Source organism: Lipotes vexillifer, unplaced genomic scaffold, assembly GCF_000442215.2.
Source record: "Lipotes vexillifer unplaced genomic scaffold, Lipotes_vexillifer_v1.1 scaffold535, whole genome shotgun sequence".
Taxonomy (NCBI): Eukaryota; Metazoa; Chordata; class Mammalia; order Artiodactyla; family Lipotidae; genus Lipotes; species Lipotes vexillifer.
Window position 1 is genome coordinate 1415264 of NW_006792756.1, and position 25029 is coordinate 1440292.

Sequence of the window (25029 nt, forward strand, 5' to 3'; positions counted from 1 at the left end):
AGGGAAACGGTTCCCTGGGCCTGAGCAGTGTTAATTACAACCAAGAGAACGGATGTTTAAAGTTATGGGTCATGAACCGGGTTCCCAGTAGCAGGGCATCTACGTGTTTACTGAGTTCATGTATGATCTGCAGGGTCTTCTAAAGCACAGGCCCAGGGCTGGAGCCCCTCAGGCCCAGACCAGAGGGCCACACTGCAGAACCCCCAAGAACCCCCAGCCCCACTGAGGCATGGAGTGAATCTGAGATGGGACCTGAGAATCTCCACTTGTCTCTACAAGTCCCAGCCATGCCTCTAAGAGCGTGACCAATCACCACTCTAGGTGCAATTTTCGTGTTTCAAGATTCTTATTTTCTATTTCTTCTACCCATCTATTTTACCTGCTTTCCAACTGAACAATCACCTGATCTGTTCCAACAAAGAAGGAAAAAGTAGTTGGGTTGGACTTCGCTTAAAGGCTAATTTGGTCTCCAGTGTGGTGACTTTCTGACTTTCAAGGGCAAATATGACTACACAGGCTTTTTGCCTTTACACTGACTTTATTACTTTTTTTAACAGACATATTTTTTTATTTATACTTTTGACTTTTTTTTTAAGCTTTTTATTTTATATTGGAGTAGAGCCGATCAACAATGTTGCGATAGTTTCAGGTGTACAGCAAAGTGATTCAATTATACATATACATGTATCTATCCTTTTTCAAATTCTTTTCCCATTTAGGTTATTAAGGGATATTAAGCAGAGGTCCCTATGCTATACAGTAGTAGGTCCTTGTAGGTTATCCATTTTAAATAGAGCAGTGCCTTTACACTGACATTAGAACCTAGTCTCCAAGTCAGAGATAACTCTACCATGAAGAAGAAACACCCTGAGAGTGGGTGTGACAGGGATTGAGGCAAACTATACTCAAGAAACAAGTGCAATTCCTCAGCTTGAGCTGAGCATATCATAAGATGTTCCTCTGCTGAGGAGTCTCCCTCCAGGGCCAGTCCTTGGAGAATCTGAGTCTTAAGACACAGGAAATCTCCTTTCAGAGGGTTACTGACAACCCCTTGCTCCCATCAGACCTAGACTCGTGTAAATTTAAATGAGTTTAAACAGGTTGCTTTCCTAACACCTAGCACAACAGCCAAATTTGAAGAAATGGGAGCTTGAAGCTGATGAAGAAGAGGAAGAAAAAGAAGTAATTCAGATTTATTAATTACTCCACTCGTTAGGCGTCTTCCTGGTACCCCTACGTAGCCCTTGCAATGTACAGCAACAATCCCAGTATTTCATGGCATGGGTTTGTTAAGTACAGATGTCTCCCCAACTTGAAGGAGAGTCAAAGTCTTATTCTTCCCAACTGTCTCAGTTGGGAAGGCGTTCAATAAATATTTGCTATCCGAAAAAAAATGCATGCATGCACAAAGACAGACTCTGAACCCAGTTTCGAAACCAAGAGTTTATAAACTAACTTTTGGAATGCAACACATTTGTAAACGCTCTCACCTGCCCTGACCACCATACCTCATAGGGATTTGCCTCCTAGTTATTTATTCACTTCTCATTTCCTGTCCCAGAAGCTTCTAGGGAGGACAGAGGGTATCTGCCATCACTTTGGGCCTATAGCAGAGGCTAGCGTGAAACAGGACCACCATACTTATTTTCAGAAAGAATCAAGGGATGACGTCACTCAGGGCAGGCTTCGTATGAGTTACAGGTCAGCTTGGGCTTTGATTTAAATAGTCATTTCTGTTTGCTAGTGCCTTCACTCACACAGACGAAAAGCAGAGACCAGAGTGTCCTTCAGGAGGACAGAGGAGGGCAGGCCAGATGGAACATCGTTCTGGAACGTTCCCACCTCCCCGGATTTGCTGAAAGTCTGCCCTCCACAGGCACCCGTGTCTCTCATCTCCATCCTGGTACCAGCTGCAAATGAGCCACTTTAGTTTTTTTCCCTTTTGTTTGTTTTAATGACAATCCTACCGTTAATTATTATTATTATTACTATTTTTGGCTGCCTTGGGTCTTCGTTGCTGCGTGTGGGCTTTCTCTAGTTGTGGCGAGAGGGGGCTACTCTTCGCTGTGGTGCGTGGGCCTGTCATTGCAGTGGCTTCTCTTGTGGAGCATGGGCTCTAGGCGCACGGGCTTCAGTAGTTGTGGCACGTGGGCTCTGTAGTTGTGGCTCGCGGGCTCCGTAGCTGTGGCTCGTGCACTCCAAAGCACAGCCTCAGTAGTTGTGGCGCACGGGCTTAGTTGCTCCACGGCATGTGGGATCTTCCTGGACCAGGGATCGAACCCGTATCCCCTGCATTGGCAGGCGGATTCTTAACCCACTGCACCACCAGGGAAGTCCCACATTAATTTTTTTTTTTAATTCCAATGACTGGAAACTGTTTCAAAGCAGAATATGCTTCAAAGTGCTTTAGCTGTGCTCACCATGAATTCCTTCACTCCTCTCGACCCTGACGTCAGTGGTTATTAAGCTCTGCTAACTGGTGAATCTCCCTTCTTGTGTCCATCAAGTCATTAACCCAAGCACCGGGCTGGCATTTACTTGCCCATTCCTGGAACTCAAATTAATGTCAAGAGCATCTCCAGCTGCTAGCCCCCTTGCCCCTATCAGTCTATCACCCAGCTCACGGTGCCCCTCCCCTAAGAATCTGCCCAGGCCTCTGGGTTTGCACACCCAGGAAGGGGCAAAAAGAGGTTGGGACCCAGCAATCCAGCTCCAGAGTCCACGTTCTGCCCTCAGCACCCCGTGGGCCAGTCTAGCCAAGATCCACAGCTCAGGCTGCTGTGGGGTAGGTGGAAGGGGGTTTTCAGACCTTTCTGTCACAGCAGTACTCACTGCAATTAACCACTGTCAGAAACCTGTCACCTGCTTTTGGCCTGACATTTTACCCAGCGGTGGCAGCAACAAGAAAAAGACTCTGTCCTCAAGAGAAGACTGGGGTTTGTGACCCACGGTCATCACAGCGGGACTTGGAGCTGTTTGTCTAGAAGCGGGGCTGAGCTTCTGGGAGACGCCCGCTGCACACAATGAGTTCTGAAGTCACAAGACGATGGGGGTAGGAAGGGCATACGCAGGCACCATGCTTGGGGACGGCCCACAGACCCTAACCATGCGTCTTGAACTCCACATCCTTCGTAGACAAATGGGTAAAAACAGCCCAGTGCAGCCCCACGGGTAGTGGGACTCCTGCAGCAAACTGGAGAGAGCGCGTGTTACCTAGCAGTACTCAGATTTTTTAAAAAACAGACATTGGGCAAAGGCAACAAAACTTAGCCTGGCCACCTCCAGTGTCTAGGCTGTGTGTCATAAGATCTGCTTGAGGACTTAGGAAAACGGATGAACGCTCTGTAGTCCCCAGGATTTAGAGAGAAAAAAACAATCACTTCTGTCTTCAGAGCCAGCCAAGCCTGTAACAGAATGGAAACACTTCAGGAATGAGCTCCCAAACAATCATCTGAAGCAAATGAAAGCGTGAATGAGCTCCCAAACAATCATCTGAAGCAAATGAAAGCGTTCCTCCCAAACTATCCTTTTTCTAGAAGGCAATCCATCAGGATCTTCCTGCAACCTTCTGTTCTCTTTGTTAAGTGGTAGTGTTTTGCTATATGGCAAAGGTCAAGGTCCATCTCAAACCTATCCAAAGGCATCTAACTTTCCTGTAGCTAAAGTCCCACCGTTGTCAAGCAGAGCCATGTCTGAGCCACCTGCACAGGACAAGTCTGTATTTTCAACAGAGCTGTTAAAGTAATCTGTCCTCCTTCAAAGCCATGTGCCAACAGCCTCTTCGCATGTTGCCTCGGTGATCTCTGAAAGGTGATTTCTACTCACAATACCATGATTTGGAGCTGCACATTAGCTTGTCATCAAGATACTATTACGTTAAAAAAAAAAAAAAGAAAAGTAGCCACTCACCTTTGGTTTTCTGCTTGATTTTTAAAAGAAATGATGGCCTTGACTACATTCTGATTTTCCAGGCTTAGCTGCTTATTCTGATCAAATTTCACGCTGCAGCTTATTACAAATGGCCGGTGGAGCACAAAGAGAAATCACATTTGCAATTTGGTCTCCCGGCTTACTTATTGTTGGAAAAATGGAAAGCTGCATCACGGGGGAATGTTATTATGAACAGCATCATGGGTGGAGCCCAGCATTTGGGCATTTGGCACTAATCACTGATGGGCCACATGTCAAAAGAACGCAGTACACGGACTTCCCTGGTGGTGCAGTGGTTAGGACTCTGCGCTCCCAATGCAGGGGGCCCAGGTTCGATCCCTGGCCAGAGAGCTAGATCCCACACGCACGCCGCAACTAAGAGTTTGCATGTCACAACTAAGGAGCCTGTCTGCTGCAACTAAGGAGCCCACGTGCCGCAACTAAGACCCAGCACCACCAAATTAATTAATTAATTAAATATTTAAAAAGTAAAACAAAAACTCAGTACATGCTCAGAGCTACATATAAACGTGCAGCCAGGGGGAAGCAGGGGATTCGTGAGAGCCATGCAGGGTGGAAATGAGCAATTGGCGCATGTTTACCCTCTCTCTAGGGTGTAGGCGCTGAGTGCCCTTAGGAAGTGTCAGAAAGCCAGGAAGAATGACCAAAGGGTGATTCACAACTAAGGAAGGCCTTCAACACAAAACAGTGATCACATGCTTTGGGGCCTAAGGCACAGGCTCGCAAACTTTTTCTTTAAAGGGCCAGAGCGTAAATATTTTAGGCTATATAGAGCTACAAAGTCGCTGTCACCTATTCTTTTCTTTTTTCCTACAATTTTTTAATAATGTAAAAACCATTCTTCCATCACTGGTACCATGAGCTGCACAGAAACAAGCCTGAGCTGTGTGTGGTTTGCTGACCTCTGGCCTAAGCGAATGAAGTGGTGGTCTGCCGGTGACCTCAGGCCAAGAGGGCATGTAAAACTCATGAAAGCAGCTTAGGATCCTCCTGTTTGAGTCAGAACTATGACTTGATCATACAGAAGCATGGACTCTGCACAACTGGTCTACTGAGCCTTGTGCACCTGTGTCTCTACACCTTGAATGCAACCATGACCCTTCCGGCCTGGAACTGACGGTGCCCCTTCGGACTAAACTCAAATGCTGCCTCCTCCAGGAAGTCTGCTCTGACTTCTGGGACACACCCATCCCTTCCCTGAACCTCCTATGCTCCCTGGTGCACCAGGCTCTCAGTAGACAGTAATACTGTTTATAACAGCTACTCACCTCCTCTTATGCCTTATGATTCAACAAACATTCACCATCATTATCTCACTCGAGCTTCCACTGCAGCCAGAGAGAAAGGCTCTAAGAGGTCAAGTGTGTTGTCCACATAACCGAGAAGAGGCAAACAGGACCTGAATCAGAGGCTGTCTGGCTCCTTACACCACTCAGCCACCCTGATTCTCCCTTCATCTGTCTGTCTTCCTTCCAGGAGGGCTTGTAATTTCCTTGACATCAAGAACCAGGCTTTACGCTTCTCTGTAACCCTGCCAGACAGAGCCTGACTACTCCAGGCCCAGCACGAATGGCCGCTCAGTAAGTACGTGGGTTGGATGTGCAGGGAAGCCCGGGCAGGCAGGCGTCATACACCGAAGAGCATCACGGTGTGGGGCGGAGGGGAAACAAAGGCAGCCACAGCTCGCCCTCACCCATGGGCCCAGACACACAACGTTCGCCCCAGGAGGTGACGCTGTGCAAGCAGAGCCAGAGGCCAGGCCACACCTCACACTTTCTGGTCTCCTCCAATATCTTCGTGCCCTCCCATCACACACTCTGCCTGCATCTCTCTTCCCAAACTCATCCCCATGAGCACACAAGGAGGAGTTATGATGTACCGCAGAGCTTTTCAAACTGCGGGTCAAGACTTATTCGTGATCGTAAAATCAATTTAGTGGCTCACGACCGGCATTTATATTAACGAAATGAAAAGACCAAAATGCATTTCACGTTCTGAGGTAAGGATGGGAGAATACTGTTCAGTGAAACTGTTGTTTGCTGTGTCTACACATGGGTGTCCATGTCCGTGCACGTATGCATATTGTTTTGTAATATAAAAGTTAAAAAAACGCAAACCAAGTGGTAATATCACAAGCTCTGGAGACCGTCTGCCTGGAGTCAAATCCACCTCTACCACTTAACTGCTGTGTTACCTTAGGCAGGTTCCTTAAACTCTCTGTTATTTCAATTTGCTTATTTATGGAGTCAGTAACTATACCCACCTCACAAGGGTTTGGGGAGGATTCAATGAATGAACATACAAAAGGCTCTTTAGAATACCTGGCACACAGCAAGTACTCAAAAAATCAAAAAGTTAGCTAATACGATTGGTACCCATACACTACCGTTATCCCATCTGACTGATGGAAACTGAGGCAGAGAGAGACGGATAGAGCAGAGAGCCCAGAGTTTCCACTTCCTCTCTACCCACAGGGCAGCACCATCCCACATCACTGAAGTTTCTTCCAGCCTGGGGGCTCTTTACTAAGCTGAGGACAATTACAAATATTACCTGCTACCAGCATCTCGTGGCTTGGTCATGAGGATTGATGAGACACTGTCTGCAAAGTGCTTAGAGCACCTTGCAGACAAGTGCAATATAAATTCACAATGTCATTTTAACGTTCTCATTACTATTATTAAAATGGACAAAATGGAGAGAACATGATTTCAGCAATGTAAGTTTTAAAGGGTGCCGGGAATATGGATTCTGGGAACAATCGGTTACCGTGGCGCCTGCATCTCCGATCCATTCTAGCGACATAAGTGACGTCTAAGCCATCAACTTTGTTTAATTTCACAATGACAGTCATCTTTCCCTCACCCCAGGGCAGAGTTTTTTTGTATTTTGGGAAATAAAGCTCAGCTTGATGACACTTTTCCCAAAATTCATTTTGATATATCGATTGCCATATATGCCCTGGCCTTACAGGTACGCAAAGAAAACATCAATGTGTTCATTTATCAAAAGCTCCTGCCCAGGATGGGCTGCCAGGGCTTGGAGCTGCTCTGGCTCATCCAGTAACTTCTCACAGAAACATGGTCAAAGGCACAAACTACTGGGTGTAAGACAGGCTCAAGGACGTACCGTACAACACGGGGGATAGAGCCAATATTTTATAATAACTGTAAATGGAAAGTAACCTTTAAAGTTGTATTAAAGTTTTTTAATTTAAAAAATAAACTTGCTACATTATAACATTATTTTTAAAAAAAAACTAAAAATACATAAATAGTCAAAGCAAACAGTTTCAGAGGACTTCTGAGTCTAAACCTCTCCATCTGGGATGAGTACACAGCTAGGGTATCTGCGAGCAATCTGGGGCTCCTCAAAACTATTAAGAATCACCTCTCTTGGGCTCCCACTTTTACTCCGTGAAAAGGAACTTAAAGCATTCTTATACTGCATCAGGGAATGATATACGATGGAATGAAATACAAATGTCCATGCATCTCTACAATAAAAAGGTGGAGAATTCACAGACTTTCTACTCCACGGAGCGTTCAAGACTAGAACCCCTGTTTACATTACTCCTATGGTGACTTTTGAGATGAATCCTCAAGTTCACGCCCTTTGTGTAGGTAAGGAAGGAAAGAAGTTGACTGGCTTAAGATGATACAAGTCAGTGGCCCAGCAAGGACGAGAACAAAGTTCTCTCTGAGTCCTCAACAAGAATTCTTTCTGTAATATGACAAGGTCACCTTTTTATCAAGGACCTGCTTCATGCCAGGCACTGCAAGGAGGCTCCCATGTACTTCCCACTGACGCTCAAATCATCCTTTGAGGTCAGGGTACATCCAATGCAGAGATGATGAACGGACGTTCTGAGCTGCTGAGAAATTCGTCCAAGGTCTCACACGCACTTGTAAGTGATGGAAGGGGGATTGGAACGTATGCCTTTTGTACATGTCTTTGACGGTCAGGAGACTATGCTCACAAACTACATTCCACTTACACTTCCTGGCATCCCTTTGCTACGTGCAGTAGGCTGAAAAATATCCCCCCGAAATATCACGCCCTAATCCCTGGAGTCTGTTGCCTTATAAGGAAAAAGGGTCTTTGCAGATGTGATTAAACTAAGACTTTTGAGATGGAGAGATTATTCTGAATTAACAGCACAGGACCTAAATTCCATCAGATGTATCCATATAAGAGGGAGGCAAAGAAAGATTTGACACAGACAGAGAAGATGATGTGAAGACACATCAAGGAGACAGATCTGAAGATGCTGATCTCAGAGACTGGAATGATGTAACCACAAGCCAAGGAATACCAGCAGTGACCAGGAACTTGCAAGAGTCAAGGGAGGGGTTCCCAGTGAAACTGATTTCGGACTTCTGGCCTCCAGATCCCTGAGAGCATACATTTCTGTTGCTTAAAGCCACCAAGTCTATGGTGAGTTCCTACAGCAGCCACAGGAAGCGAATACACTACTCTGACCATCATCACATCACTTAAGACACAGTACTTCCTACTTCCGGCCCGCCCACTAACAGTGAAGTCCACATGTATCCCACCCTCTCCACCTGCCCTCAGTACACACAGCTCCTGTTACGGTCCACAGGGAAGGCCCAGTGGCATATGAGACTCTCACCCAGGAATCACCACCAAGAGAAGTGACTATGGGACTTCCCTGGTGGTGCAGTGGTTAAGAATCCGCCTGCCAATGCAGGGGGCACAGGTTTGAGCCCTCGTCCGGGAAGATCCCACATGTTGCAGAGCAACTAAGGCCGTATGCCACAACTACTGAGCCTGCACTCTAGAGCCCGTGAGCCACAACTACTGAGCCTGCGCTCTAGAGCCCGCAAGGCACAACTACTGAGCCTGCGTGCCACAACTACTGAAGCCCACGCGCCTAGAGCCCGTACTCCGCAACAAGAGAAGCCACCGCAATGAGAAACCCGCGTTTCGCAACAAAGAGCAGCCCCCGCTCACCACAACAAAGACCCAACATAGCCCAAAATAAATAAATACATTTATTTAAAAGAACACACCTGCATCTTTAAAAAAAAAAAGAGAGAGAGAGAGAGAAGTGACTATGATTAAGTGCTTTGCAAAGCAGTCTCCTTGCTCCTCAACTTGCAGGGAGCGGACACAGTAACTACCCCAGTGATAGAATCTAGCTGATCTAAAACTTCAAAGCTTCATCAGTGTCTCAACATCAACCCAAACCAGTTTCTAAACAAAACCCTTCACAAATTGCTGTTTTTTCTTTCTTAAATAACTTTCTGAATTTCCAGAAGGCAACGAATGCACCTCATTTATTCCGTACTTTACATAGTAAATATCCTTGACATCAAAGGTACGGTTTACATCTGAAACGAGGAGGACTGGTTTGAGGCCAATATCATAGGAAGACAACTGGAAAATGCCCAAGGAAGTGGACGATACATCTGACCCTGTGCACGGCTGGAGACCTTTGCCCTCCATGCCAAGGTTCCATCAGAAGCTGATTTTGTGGTGATGAAAGCCACCATGGAATACCTGTGGAATGACCTGTGGGTGACCTGGGCGAATGAGTCAGGATCCCAGGCAGGAAATACGTCCTGTGGACTTGGCGTTAACCAGCCTCCCAACAGCCGCATATCGGAAGGGAGAGGCTTCACTGCTCGTCCCTCGTCCGCCATCCCTCTAACTGGCTCAAGCGCTAAGATGACCGGACCCCTGGGAAACATCACCAAGGGAAACTCGGCAAGAGGATGAACAGAAAACAGAGACAGCCACACGGGAATAGCACAGGGGGAAGTCTGCTTCGAGTGAAGAAACTCAGCCATGATGGATGAGACCCTCTGGGGGTTGGCGGGGTCAGCTCCTGGCTCTGTCACAGTTTTCCATGTGTCCCCTTGACAGTGGAGCCCAAGCCGGCTGTCCACAAACTTCATCCCCCTAGATCTCTGAACAGTCTGGCTCTTTAGCCTTTCCTTGGAATCTGTGAGCTGCTCCCTGTATTTCCAGAAAATTCCTTTTTCCTTCCTAAGAAGTCAGGATCAGATTTGGAGGCTCGCAGTCCAAGAACCCTGGCACAGCCACCAAGTTCAAGGTCTCCAAGGCCAGGGTCACACCGCCTTTCCAAGTCCCTCTTGCCCCACACTGGAATCACCTACAGAGCTTAAGTAATCCTGATGTCCAGTACCCCACCCCTAAAGATCTGGGTATGAACGGAGCAGCGCATTGCTGAACGATCCACAGGTGATCCTGACGTGCAGCAGGGTTGATAACTACCCCTCGTGACTATTCACGGCCAAACCTGTCTATTTACCATCATCAGAACACACGGCGCCAGCACCATTCCACACCCACGCTCCCCACATTACCTCTGCTGCCTGTGCCACACACCACGGCCACGTCAGTCTTCATGCTCTCCTCCCTGCCACTCCTCAAACACCTTCCGTGGCTCCCCATTGCTTCCAAAAGGCAGTTCGAATCCTTTAGACGAGCAATCGATTTCCTCCATATTTGACCCAATCTACTTTCCAATCTAGAGTCACTATTCACTGCTTCCCTCTGGGTCCCGCTACTCCAGTCCAACTGTTCTATTACCTCTTATCTGGACATGCACAGTTCTTAGTGCAAACAACGGAGCCCATTCCAGTTTATACCGGAAGTGAGGCTATTGGTTTTTTTACATAATCCCTGGAAGGGCTGGAGAATTGAGTATGCAACCAAGATTCACATCAGATTATCCTACCAGACTGTGCCAGTGGAGACGCTACTGCCACGAGGTCTGGGATAGGCCCTGCAGAGCCCCCTGCCAGCACCTGGCCAAGGATGCTGCCCTTAGTTCTCCTGCCTTTGCTCTCTCTCAGTGCCACCTTGTCACACACTGGCCCTGTCCCCAAGGAGCCTCCATATGGCTGTGGCCCCTTCCCATCACCCTCTTCCAAATGATAATCTCACGCCAGGGCAGATGAGTGATGCAGCCCACGTCACATGCTGCACCCTACCTGCAAGGGATTCTAGGAAAGCAAGTTTCTGATCACGACTTTGGGGAAGCAGGACTCAGAGAAGGGAAGTCCCAAGGAGGACTGGCCAAGGTGGCAGAGTAAGAATACCTTGAGCTCACCTCCTCCCACGGGCACAGCAAAAGTACAACTATTTACAGAGCAACTACTCATGAGAAGGACCTGAAGATTAGCAGAAAAGATCTCCTACAACTAAAGATGTAAAGAAGGAAGCACAATGAGATGGGTAGGAGGGGCAGAGACACGGTACAGTCAAGACCCACACCCCCAGGTAGGCGACCCACAAATGACGGGGTAATTACGACTGCCGACGTTCTCCCAAGGAGCGAGGGGTCGAAGCCCCGCATCGGGCTGCCTAGCCCAGGGTCCCACACCAGGAAGACAAGCCCCCAGAATGTTTGGCTTTGGAGGCCATGGGGCTTACTTTTTGGGGAGCCACAGGCTGTGGGAAACAGAGACTCTACTCTTAAAGGATGCACATAAAATCTCACATATTCTAGGACCCAGGGAAAAAGCAATAATTTGAAAGAAGCCTGGGTCAGACCCACTTGTTGATCTTGGAGGCAACTGGGAATCACTCTAGGTACACAAATGCTAGCATGAGCCATTCAGGGAAGTTCATCCTAACATGAGGACACTACTGACAAGCTCCATTCTGGAATCCTCCCTCTGGTTTATTAGTCCTGGGACCCAGCCCAACCCGCCAGCCCGGTCAGCACCGGTCCTGGGATGCCCCAGGCCAAGGAACTAGTTGGGTGGAGACACAGCTCTGCCCGCCAGCAGGCTGGCTGCTATAGTACCCCATTCTCTCCCAGCTGCCTCAGGCCTGACCTCACCCACCAGAGGGTCCAGGACCTGACCTCACCCACCAGAGGGTCCAGGACCTAGCACTAGCCCTAGGTCACAGCATCATCCACTAGCAAGCAAACACCAACCAGACTGGAGACCCCCAGGGCCCCAGCCTTGCCCACCAGCAGGTGGACACAAGCCTGAGGACCACCATGACCCTGCAAAAGCAGAGACAAGACCAGGCCCACCCACCAGCAGGCCAGCAGCCTCCACACAAGGCAGGGCCTGGCAACCAACCAGAGCAGGGGCCACCTATCACACCACCCACAGCACTCAGCCTAAAATAACAGAAGGACCCATGCAGCCCACATAGTGGGGACCCCTAGAGTAGACAGCTCTGGTAACCAGAAGGGACCGCACTGCTGGGCCCCATAGGACATCTCCTACATAAGACCACTTCTCTAAGTTCAGGAAATGGAACCAACCTATCAAATACATAGAAATAAAAACAGCGGATTAGGCAAAATGAGGCAACAAGGGAATATTTTCCAAACGAAGGAACAAGATGAAACCCCAGAAGAAGAACTAAGTGAAGTTCTTATATGCAACATACCAGATAAAGAGTTAAAGGTAATGACTGTAAAGATGCTCAAAGAACTCAGGAGAAGAACAGATGAACACAGTGAGAAATTCAAAAAGGAGCGTAGAAAATATAAAGAAGAACCAACAGAGCTGAAGAATAAAATAACTTAGATTAAAAAACACACACACACAGGGCTTCCCTGGTGGCGCAGTGTTTGAGAGGCCGCCTGCCGATGCAGGGGACACGGGTTCGTGCCCCGGTCCGGGAGGATCCCACGTGCCGCGAAGCGGCTGGGCCCGTGAGCCATGGCCGCTGAGCCTGCGCGTCCGGAGCCTGTGCTCCGCAACGGGAGAGGCCACACGAGTGAGAGGCCCGCGGACCGCAAAAAAAAAAAAAAAAAAAAAGAAACACACACACACACACACACACACACACACACACACACACTAGAAGGAATCAACAGTGGATTAGATAACACAGGAAGGGAATCAATGAACTGGAAGACAAAGTAGCTCAAGTTGAACAGAAAATTTTAAAAAGAACTTTTAAAAATGAGGGCAGTTTAAGAGACCTCTAGGACAACATCAAGCTTACTAACATTTGCATTAGAGGGGGTTTCAGAAGGAGAAAAGAGACAGAAAAGGGGGCAGAGAACATATTTGAAAACATACTAGCTAAAAACTTCCCTAACCTGGGAAAAGAAACAAACATCCAAGTCCAGGAAGAAAAAAGAGTCTCAAACAGGATAAACCCAAGGAGGACCATGCCAAGACACACTGTAATTAACATGTCAAAAATTAAAAATAAAGAGAGAATATAAAAGCAGCAAGGGAAAAACAACAAGTCATATACAGAGTAACTCCCAAAAGCCTATCAGCTAACTTTGAAGCAGAAACTCTGCAGGCCAGAAGGTTGTAGCACAATATATTTAAAGTGATGAAAGGGGAAAATCTACAACCAAGAACACTCTAAAAAAACAGGCTCTCATTCAGATTTGATGGAGATCAAAAGTTTTACAGATAAGCATAAGCTAAAATATTTCAGCACCATGAAACCAGCTTTACAAGAAATGTTAAAGGGAATTCTCAAGCAGAAAAGAAAAGGCCACAGCTAGAAATACAAAAATTATGAAAGGAAAAATCTCATTGGTAAAGGCAAATATACAGCAAAGGTAGTAAATTAACCATTTATAAAGCTAGTAGGAAGGTTAAAGACAAAAGTAAGAAATCTACACCTACAATAAATAGATAAGGAATACACAAAATAAAAGTATGTAAAATATGATGTCAAAAAGAGTAAACATGGGGAGGTACAAATACACGGTTGTTAAAATGTGTTCAAACTTAAGAGATCAGCAACTTAAAACCACAAAGATAGATTACTATATATAAACCTCATAGTAACCACAAACCAAAAATCTATAATAGATACACACAAAAAATGAGAAAGTAATCCAAACAAAACACTAAAGATAATCATCAAGCACAACAAAAGAGAGCAAAGGAAAAACAAAACACCCCTCAAAAACAACTCCCCTAAATTAACAAAATGGCAATAAGTACATACCCATCAGTAAGTACTTTAAATGTAAATGGACAAAATGCTGCAATCAAAAAACACAGAGTGGCTGAATAAATACAAGATTCATATGTATGCTGCCTGCAAAAGAGTCACTTCGGATCTAAAGACACACACAGATGGAAAATGAGAGATGGAAAAAGGTATTCCATGCAAATGGAAACAAAGAGAGCCAGGGCAGCAATACTTATATCAGACAAAATAGACTAAATCAAAGATTGTTGCTGAGACAAAGAAGGATACTACATAATGATCAAGGGATCAATCCAAAAAGAAGATATAACAATTGTAAATATATATGCACCCAACACAGGAGCGCCTAAATACACAAAGATTAACAGACACAAAGGAAGAAACTAACAGTAACACAATAATAGTAGGAGACTTTCACACCCCACTTACCTCAATGGACAGGTCACCCAGACAGAAAAACAGTAAGAAAACCTGGCCTTAACATTACACTGTTAATAGATATGTATAAAACATTCCATCCAAAAGCAGCAGAATATCTATTCCTTCCAAGTGTGCATGGAACATTCTCCAGGATAGATTACATGCTAGTCCACAAACAAGTGTGAATAAATTTAAGCAGACTGAAATCATATCATTGACCACAATGCTATGAGACTAGAAATCAACCTCAAAAAAAAAACTGGGGGGGCTTCCCTAGTGGCGCAGTGGTTGAGGGTCCGCCTGCCGATGCAGCGGACACGGGTTCGTTCCCTGGTCTGGGAAGATCCCACATGCTGCAAAGCGGCTAGGCCCGTGAGCCAAAGCCGCTGAGCCTGCACGTCCGGAGCCTGTGCTCCGCAATGGGAGAGGTCACAACAGTGAGAGGCCCACGTAACGCAAAAAAAAAAAAAAAAACTGGAAAAAGCACAAACACATGGAGGCTAAACAATATGCAACTAAACAACCAAAGGGCCACTGAAGAAATCAAAGAGGAAATCAAAAAATACCTAGAGACAAACGAAAACAAAAACACAATGATCCACAATCTATGGGACACATAAAAAGCAGTTCTAAAAAAGAATTTTGTAGCAATAAAAGTCTACCTCAGGAAACTAGAAAAATGTCAATTAAACAACCTAACCATACACCTAAAGGAACTAGAACAAGAAGAACAAACAAAACCCAAAGTTAGTAGAAGGAAAGAAATAATAAAAATCAGAGCAGAAATAAATGAGATAGACACTAAACAGCCATCAAAAAGAGTAATGTAACAAAACCTGGTTCTTTAAAAAGATAAACAAAACTGATAAACCTTTAGCAAGACTCAATAGGAAAAAAAGAGAGAGGACCCAAATCAATGAAATCAGAAATAAAAAACGAGAAGGTATATCTGACAACACTGAAATACAAAGAATCATGAGACTATTACAAACAATTATATGCCAACAAAATGGACAACCTAGAAAAAATGGACAAATTCCTAGAAATGTACAATCTCCCAAGACTGAAGCAGGAAGAAATAGAAAATATGAACAGACCAATCCCAGTAATGAAAGTGAATAAGAAAGAAAAAAAAAAAACTCCCGACAAAGAAAATCCAGGACCAGATGGCTTCACAGGTGAACTCTATCAAACTTTTAAAGAAGAGTTAACACCAATCCTTCTCCTATTATTGACAAAAACTGCAGAGGAAAAATTGCTTCTGAATTCATTCTATGAGGCCAGCATCACCCTGATAGCAAAACCAGAAAAAAATATCACACACACACAAAATTACAGGCCAATATCACTGATGAACATAGATACTAAAATTCTCAAGAAAATGTTAGCAAACTGAATTCAATATTACATTAAAAGGATCATACACCAATGACCAAGTGGGATTTATCCCAGGGATACAAAGATGGGTCAGTATCCACAAATCAATCACTGTGGTACACCCCATTAACAACCTGAAAAATAAAACCCATATGATCATCTCAATAAATAGAGAAAAAACTGTGACAAAATTCAACATCCATTTATGATAAGAACTCTCCAGAATGTGGGTATAGAGAGAACATACCTCAACATAATAAAGACCATATATGACAAGCCCACAGTTAACATCATACTCAACAGTGAAAATGAAAGCATTTCCTCTAAGATCAGGAACCAGACAAGGATGCCCACTCTTGCCACTTTTATTCAACATGGTATTGGAAGCCCTAGCCACAGCAATCATTCAAAAAAAAAAAAAAAAAAACAAAGGAATCCAAATTGGAAAGGAAGAATTAATTAAAACTGTCACTGTTTGCAGATGACATGGTGTTAAACATAGGAAATCCTAAAGATGTCACCAAAAACCTACTAGAGGGCTTCCCTGGTGGCGCAGTGGTTGAGACTCCGCCTGCTGATGCAGGGGACACGGGTTTGTGCCCCGGTCCGGGAGGATCCCACATGCCGCGGAGCAGCTGGGCCCATGAGCCATGGCCGCTGAGCCTGCACATCCGGAGCCTGTGCTCTGCGATGGGAGAGGCCACAACAGTGAGAGGCCCGCGTAATGCAGAAAAACACACACACAAAAAAAAACCTACTAGAACTCATCAATAAATTCTGCAAAGTTGCAAAATTAATATTCAGAATCTGTTGCTTTTCTATATACTAAAAACAAACTGTAAGGAAGAAATTTTTTAAACATCCCATTTTCATTTGCATCAAAAGTCTACAATACCTTAGAAATAAATCTAAGGAGATAAAAGACCTGTGCTCAGAAAACAATAAGACGATGATGAAAGGAACTGAAGATGACAGAAACAGATGGAAAGACATACCATGCTCATGGACTAGAAGAATCAATATTGTTAAAATGACCATACTACCCAAGGCAATCTAGAGATTCAATGAAATCCTTATGAAAAATGCCATTTTTCACATAACTACAACAGATAATTCCAAAATTTCTATAGAAACACAAAAGACCCTGAATAGCCAAAACAATCTAGAGAAGAACAAAGCTGGAGGTATCAAGCTCCCTGATTTCAAACTAAACTACAAAGCTACAGCAATCAAAACAGTATGGTAGTGGCACACAAACAGACACATAGGTCAATGAAACAGAATAGAGAGCCCAGAAATAAAGCTACACTTTTATGGGTAAATAATCTATGACAAAGGAGGCAAAAATATACAATGAGGAGAGGAGAGCCTGTTAATAAATGATGTTTGGAAAACTGGACAACTACAAGCACAAGAATCAAACTGGACTACTTTCTCACACCATATATAAAAATAAACCCAAAGTGGATTAAAGACATAAATGTAAGACCTAAATCCATAAAACTTCTAGAAGAAAACATAGGCAATATGCTCTTTGACATCGACATCAGCCTTAACAATAATTTTATGGTTCTATCTCCTCAGGCAAAGGAAACAGAAATAAACAAATGAGACTGCATCCAAAAGGATTTGCACAGAGAAGGAAACTATCAAGAAAACAAAAAGGCTGCTTACTGAATAGGAGAAAATATTTGGAAATGATATATCTGATATGGAGTAATATCCAGAATATACAAAGAATTCATACAACTCAACATCAAAAAAGCAAACAACCCAATTAAAAAATGGGCAGAAGCCCTGAATAGACACTTTTCCAAAGAACATATAAATGGCCAACCAGCACATGAAAAGACGCTCAACATCACTAATCATTAGGGGAATGCAAATCAAAACCCCCATGAGCGGAGGAGTCAAGATGGCGAACTAAGAGGATGCGGAATTCCCATCTCCACACAACTAGGGCATTACCAGGCACCAGTGGGGGACCACGGACACCTAAGGGGACGGGAGGAACCCCCAGCGACCGGGTAAGACATGGCGTGTGGGGGGAGTAGTGAGGGGTGGAGGAAAAGCGGAGGCGGCACCGGACTGGCGCCCCTGAGGGGCAGCTGGGGGAGGGGAAGGGATCCCATGCCTGAAGGAGGAAATTGGGGGACCACTGGGAGGGCAGACAATCAAAAGGAAGAGTGGCCAGTTTTCCCCTGCCCTCTTGGGCCCCCGGGAGCCTGCTGAGATCCCAGGCCTGATCCTCTGCCCACCGAGGCCCCCTCCAGCCGGGCGGATCCTGACTGAGTGGGAGGGAGGGAAGGAGGAGCAAAAGTAAAGGCCGGAATTATGGGACTGGCACCCCTTAGGGGCGGCTGGGGGAGGGTAGAAGTTCCTACAGCCAGCAGGACCCACTCACGGTTTGGGGTTCAGTGGGAATGGGGGAGACCCTGGGGGAGACATGGGGGGACACGGAGGAAGGAAGGGAATGCGGTCAGCGCCTTCCCTGTCCACTTAGGCACCAGGGAGCCTGTTGGGCTCCCAGGTCTAATCCTCTGCCCTCAGAGTCTCCCTACTGCCATGCAGAGCCCAAGCCCTGCCCGTACACCCCCACCCAGGGCCCCACCTCTACACTTGGAGGCCCCCTCTGAGACCCCCTCCAACTGCGCTGGGCCTAAACCCCACCCACACACCCTCAGCCAGGGCCCTACCGCCAAACACTGGAACTCCACACTCTGGAGGCAGCCCTTTAGACTTGCTGCCTCTCCGCTTCTAGGACGGTCCTAAGCAGAGGCCCTGCCCCAGGCTTCAACAACGCCCGGCCTAGGCTGCGCCCCTAAGGCCTTTTCCAGCTGCATGGGTCCTGAGCCTAGGCTCCACCCCACACTCAAACGCCACCGCCCCACCTCCCCCCCCAGGTCCCGCCCCACCCTAAACCCTGCCCCTGCCTAAGTTCCACCTCTGCCTAAACTCCACCCCCAAATAGCCAAGGTTTCGGGGTTTTTTCTTTATCTTTTCTCCTCTTTTAGATTGGGCTTCTGTTTTACCTCGTTGTTGACTCGTTGATTCATTTATATTTTTATTTTTTCTAATAAATCTTTTATTTTGATAATTTTCTTTTATTCTTTATATGTTGTTATTGTTCTACTCCTTTGGGCTTGCTCACCCCCCTTTTCTTCTCTTGTGGTTTTGTTTTACCTTATTGCAGTTGTTTCAATTATGTTTTTATTTTTCCTAATATATTTTTTTTTTCTAATTTTATTTTGTTATTTATTCTTTGTTATTGCACTACTCCATTTTTTTCTTTTTTTTTCTTTTTTTTTTTTTTTTTGCCTCACCACATTGCTTGTGGGATCTTGGTTCCCAGGCCAGAGGTTGGGACCAAGCTCCTGCGGTGGGAGCTCTGAGTTCAAACCGCTGGAGTAACAGAGAACCTCAGACCCCAGGGAATATTAATTGGAGCGAGGCCTCTCAGAGGTCCTCATCTCAGCACCAAGACCCAGCTCTATACAACTGCCTGCAAACTCTAGTGCTGGATGCCTCAGGCCAAACAACCAGTAAGACAGGAACACAGCACCACCCATCAAAAAAAAAAAAAAATGAAATGACAAAAAAATATGTTGCAGACAAAGGAGCAAGGTGAAAACTTACAAGACCAAATAAATGACGACAAAATAGGCAAACTACCTGAAAAAGGATTCAAAGTAATGACAGTAAAGATGATCCAAAATCTCAGAAACAGAATGGAGAAAATATAAGAAACAATTAACAAGGATCTAGAAGAACTAAAGAGCAAACAAACAGTGATGAACAACACAATAACTGAAATTAAAAATACTCTAGAAGGAATCGATAGCAGAATAACTGAGGCAGAGAACGGATAAGTGACCTGGAAGATAAAACAGTGGAAATAACTACTGCAGAGCAGAATAAAGAAAAAAGAATGAAAAGAATAAAGGACAGTCTCAGAGACCTCTGGGACAACATTAAATGCACCAACATTTGAATTATAGGGGTTCCAGAAGAAGAAGAGAAAAAGAAAGGGACTGAGAAAATATTTGAAGAGATTATAGTTGAAAACTTCCCTAATATGAAAAAGGAAATAGCCAATCAAGTCCAGGAAGTGCAGAGAGTCTTATACAGGATGAACCCAAAGAGAAACACACCAAGACACATATTAATCAAGCTATCAAGAATTAAATGCAAAGAAAAAATATTAAAAGCAGCAAGGGAAAAGCAACAAATAACATACAAGGGAATCCCCATAAGGTTAACAGCTGATCTTTCAGCAGAAACTCTGCAAGTCAGAAGGGAGGGCCAGGACATATTTTAAAAGATGAAAGGGAAAAACCTACAGTGAAGATTACCCGGCAAGGATCTCGTTCAGATTCGATGGAGAAATCAAAAGATTTACAGACAAGCAAAAGCTATGAGAATTCCGCACCACCAAACCAGCTTTACAACAAATGCTAAAGGAACTTCTCTATGTGGGAAACACAAGAGAAGAAAAGGACCTACAAAAACAAACCCATAACAATTAAGAAAATGGTAATAGGAACATACATATCAATAATCACCTTGAATGTATATAGATTAAATGCTCCAACCAAAAGACACAGACTAGCTGAATGGATACAAACACAAGACCTTTATTTATGCTGTCTACAAGAGACCCACTTCAGACCTAGGGACACATACAGACTGAAAGTGAGGGGACAGAAAAAGATATTCCATGCAAATGGAAATCACAAGAAAGCTGGAGTAGCAATACTCATACCAGATAAAATAGACTTTAAAATAAAGACATTTACAAGAGATAAGTAAGAACACTACATAATGATCAAGGGATCAATCCAAGAAGAAAACGTAACAATTATAAATATGTATGCACCCAGCATAGGAGCACCTCAAGACATGAGGCAAATGCTAACAGCCATAAAAGGAGAAATCGACAGTAACACAGTGATAATGGGGGACTTTAACACCCCACATACACCAATAGACAGATCATCCAGACAGAAAATAAATAAGGGAACACAAGCTTTAAATGATACAGCAGACCAGAGAGACTTAATTGATATTTTTAGGACATTCCAACCAAAAGCAGAAGAATACACTTTCTTCTCAATTGCACGTGGAACATTCTCCAGACGGATCGTATCTTGGGTCAAATCAAGCCTTGGAAAATTTAAGAAAATTGAAATCGTATCAAGCATCTTTTCTGACCACAACGCTATGAGATTAGAAGTGAATTACACGAAAAAAACAGTAAAAAACAAAAATAGATGGAGGCTAAACAGCACACTGTTAAAAAATCAAGAGATCACTGAAGAAATCAAAGATGAAATAAAAAACTACCTAGAAACAAATGACCACGAAAACACGATGATCCAAAACCTATGGGACGCAGCAAAAGCAGTTCTAAGAGGGAAGTTCACAGCAATTCAAGCTCACCTCAAGAAACAAGAAAAATCTCAAATAAACAATCAAACGTTACACCTAAACCAATAAGAAAAAGAACAAAGAAAACCCAAAGTTAGGAGAAAGAAACAAATCATAAAGATCAGAGCAGAAATAAATGAAATAGAAACAAAGAAAACAATGACAAAGATTATAAAATTAAAAGCTGGTTCTTGGGGGCTTCCCTGGTGGCGCAGTGGTTGAGAGTCCACCTGCCGATGCAGGGGACACAGGTTCGTGCCCCGGTCCAGGAAGATCCCACATGCCGCAGAGCGGCTGGGCCCGTGAGCCATGGCCGCTGAGCCTGCGCGTCCGTTGCCTGCGCTCCACAACGGGAGAGGCCACAACAGTGAGAGTCCCGCGTACTGCAAAAAAAAAAAAAAAATTTGGTTCTTTGAGAAGATAAACAAAATTGATAAACCTTTAGCCAGACTCATCAAGAAAAAAAGAGAGAGGACTCAAATCAATAAAATTAGAAATGAAAAAGGAGAGATTACAACGGACACTGCAGAAATACAAAAGATCATACGACACTACTACAAGTAACTATATGCCAATAAAATGGACAACCTGGAAGAAATGGAAAAATTCTTGGAAAAGTACAACCTTCCAAGATTGAACCAGGAAGAATTAGAAAATATAAACAGACCAATCACAGGTAATGAAATTGAAACTGTAATTAAAAATCTTCCAACAAACAAAAGCCCAGGACCAGATGGCTTCACAGGCGAATTCTATCAAACATTTAGAGAAGAGCTAACAGCCATCCTTCTCAAATTCTTCCAAAAAACTGCAGAGGGAAAAACACTTCCAAATTCATTCTAGGAAGCCAACATCACCCTGATACCAGACCCAGACAAAGATATCACAAAAAAAGAAAATTACAGACCAATATCACTGATGAACATAGACGCAAAAATCCTCAACAAAATACTAGCAAACAGAATCCAACAATACATTAAAAGGATCACACACCATGATCAAGTGGGATTTATCCCAGGGATGCAAGGATTCTTCAATATACGCAAAATAATTAATGTGATACAACATATTAACAAATTGAAGAATCAAAACCATATGATCATCTCAATAGATGCAGAAAAATCTTCTGACAAAATCAACACCCATTTATGATAAAAAAAAAAAAAAAAAACCTCTCCAGAAAGTGGGCATAGAGGGAACCTAGCTCAACATAATAAAGGCCGTATGTGACAAACCCACAGCAAGCATCATACTCAATGGTGAAAAAGAGCATTTCTTCTATGATCAGGAACAACACAAGGATGTCCACTCTCGCCACTATTATTCAACATAGTTTTGGAAGTCCTAACCAAGGCCATCAGAGAAGAAAAAGAAATTAAAGGAATACAAATTGGAAAGGAAGAAGTAAAACTGTCACCGTTTGCAGATGACATGACACTATAAATAGAAAATCCTAAAGATGCCACCAGAAAACTACTAGAACTAATCAATGAGTTTGGTAAGTTTGCAGGATACAAAATTAATGCACAGAAATCTCTTGCATTCCTATACACCAATAATGAAAGATCAGAAAGAGGAATTAAGGAAACAATCCCATTTACCATCACAACAAAAAGAATAAAATACCAAGGAATAAACCTACCTAAGGAGGCAAAAGAGCTGTACTCAGAAAAATATAAAACGCTGATGAAAGAAATTAAAGATAATATAAAGAGATGGAGAGATATACCATGCTTCCTGAACTGGAAGAATCAATATTGTGAAAATGACTATAGTACCCAAAGCAATCTACAGGTTCAATGCAATCCCTATCAAATTACCAATGGCACTTCTCACAGAATTAGCACAAGAAATTTTACAATTTGTATGGACACACAAAAGACCCCGAATAACCAAAGCAATCTTAAGCAAGAAAAACGGAGCTGGTGGACTTCAGACTATACTACAGACTATACTACAAAGCTAGAGTAATCAAGACAATATGGTACTGGTACAAAAACAGAAATATAGATCAATGGAACAGGATAGAAAGTCCAGAGATAAACCCACACACATATGGTCACCTCATCTTTGACAAAGGAGGCAAGAATATACAATGGAGAAAAGACGGCCTCTTCAATAAGTGGTGCTGGGAAAAATGGACAGCTGCATGTAAAAGAATGAAATTAGAATACACTCTAATACCATACACAAAAATAAACTCAAAATGGATTAAAGACCTAAATGTAAGACCAGACACTGTAAAACTCTTAGACGAAAACATAGGCAGAACACTCTATGACATAAATCGCAGCAAGATCCTTTTTGACCCACCTCCTAGAGTAAGGGAAATAAAAACAAATAAGTGGAACCTAATGAAACTTCAAAGCTTTTGCACAGCAAAGGAAACCATAAACAGGACCAAAAGACAACCCTCAGAATGGGAGAAAATATTTGCAAATGAGGCAACTGACAAAGGATTAACCTCCAAAACATACAAGCAGCTCATGCAGCTCAATATTACAAAAACAAACAACCCAATCCCAAAATGGGCAGGGGACCTAAATAGACATTTCTCCAAAGAAGACATACAGATGGCCAAGAAATACATGAAAAGATGCTCAAAATCACTAATCATTAGAGAAATGCGAATCAAAACTACAATGAGGTATCACCTCACACCGGTTAGAATGGCCACCATCAAAAAATCTACAAACAGGGCTTCCCTGGTGGCGCAGTGGTTGCGAGTCCGCCTGCCGATGCAGGGGACTCGGGTTCGTGCCCCGGTCCGGGAAGATCCCACATGCCGCGGAGAGGCTGGGCCCGTGAGCCATGGCCGCTGAGCCTGCGCGTTGGAGCCTGTGCTCCACAACGGGAGGGGCCACAACAGTGAGAGGCCCGCGTACCCCAAAAAAAAAAAAAATCTACAAACAATAAATGCTGGAGAGGGTGTGGAGAAAAGGGAACCCTTCTGCAGTGTTGGTGGGAATGTAAATTGATACAGTCACTATGGCAAACAGTATGGAGGTTCCTTAAAAAAACAAAAAACAAAACTACCATATGACCCAGCAATCCCACTACTGGGCATATACCCTGAGAAAACCATAATTCAAAAAGATACATGTACCACAATGTTCATGGCAGCACTATTTACAATAGCCAGTATGTGGAAGCAACCTAAATGTCCATCAACAGATGAATGGATAAAGAAAACGTGTCACAGGTATACAATGGAATATTACTCAGCCATAAAAGGGAATGAAATTGAGTTATTTGTAGTGAGGTGGATGGACCTAGAATGTGTCATACGGAGTGAAGTCAGTCAGAAAGAGAAAAACAAATACCGTATGCTAACGCATATATATGGAATTTTAAAAAGCAGTACTGATGAACCTGGTGGCAGGGCAAGAATAAAGACTCAGATGTGGAGAATGGACTTGAGGGCACGGTGGGGGAAGGGGAAGCTGGGATGAAGTAAGAGGGTAGCATCTACATATATACACTACCAAATGTAAAATGGATGGCTAGCGGGAGGCTGCTGCATAGCACAGAGAGATCAGCTTGGTGCTTTGTGACGACCTAAAGGGATGGGATAGGGAGGGTGGGAGGGAGGCTCAAGAGGGAGGGGATATGGGGATATATGTATATATGTAGCTGATTCACTTTGTTGTACAGTAGAAACTAACACAACATTGTAAAGCATTTATACTCCAATAAAGATGTGGGAAAAAAATCCATGTACCCAAGACTTTTCTTATAAGTTGCTTAAAATAAGCAAAATTAAAAGCTTCCAACTAGTTAAAAAAAAAAAAAAAAATCACCGCAGGACTTCCCTGGTGGTGCAACGGTTAAGAATCCGCCTGCTGGGGGCTTCCCTGGTGGCGCAGTGGTTGAGAGTCCGCCTGCCAATGCAGGGGACGTGGGTTTGTGCCCCGGTCCGGGAGGATC

The 25029-nt window shown here is 44.1% G+C and overlaps 1 protein-coding gene and 1 non-coding gene across 2 annotated transcripts in view; one reads left to right on the plus strand and one right to left on the minus strand.

Moving 5' to 3' along the window:
* The window catches only part of GPR39 (G protein-coupled receptor 39), a 245731-nt gene that overhangs the window by 206435 nt on the left and 14267 nt on the right, over positions 1–25029 (minus strand). The window lies entirely within an intron of this gene.
* Positions 4209–4281, plus strand: TRNAG-CCC (transfer RNA glycine (anticodon CCC)). The gene has a single exon. It is a non-coding gene; the product is annotated as a tRNA-Gly (tRNA).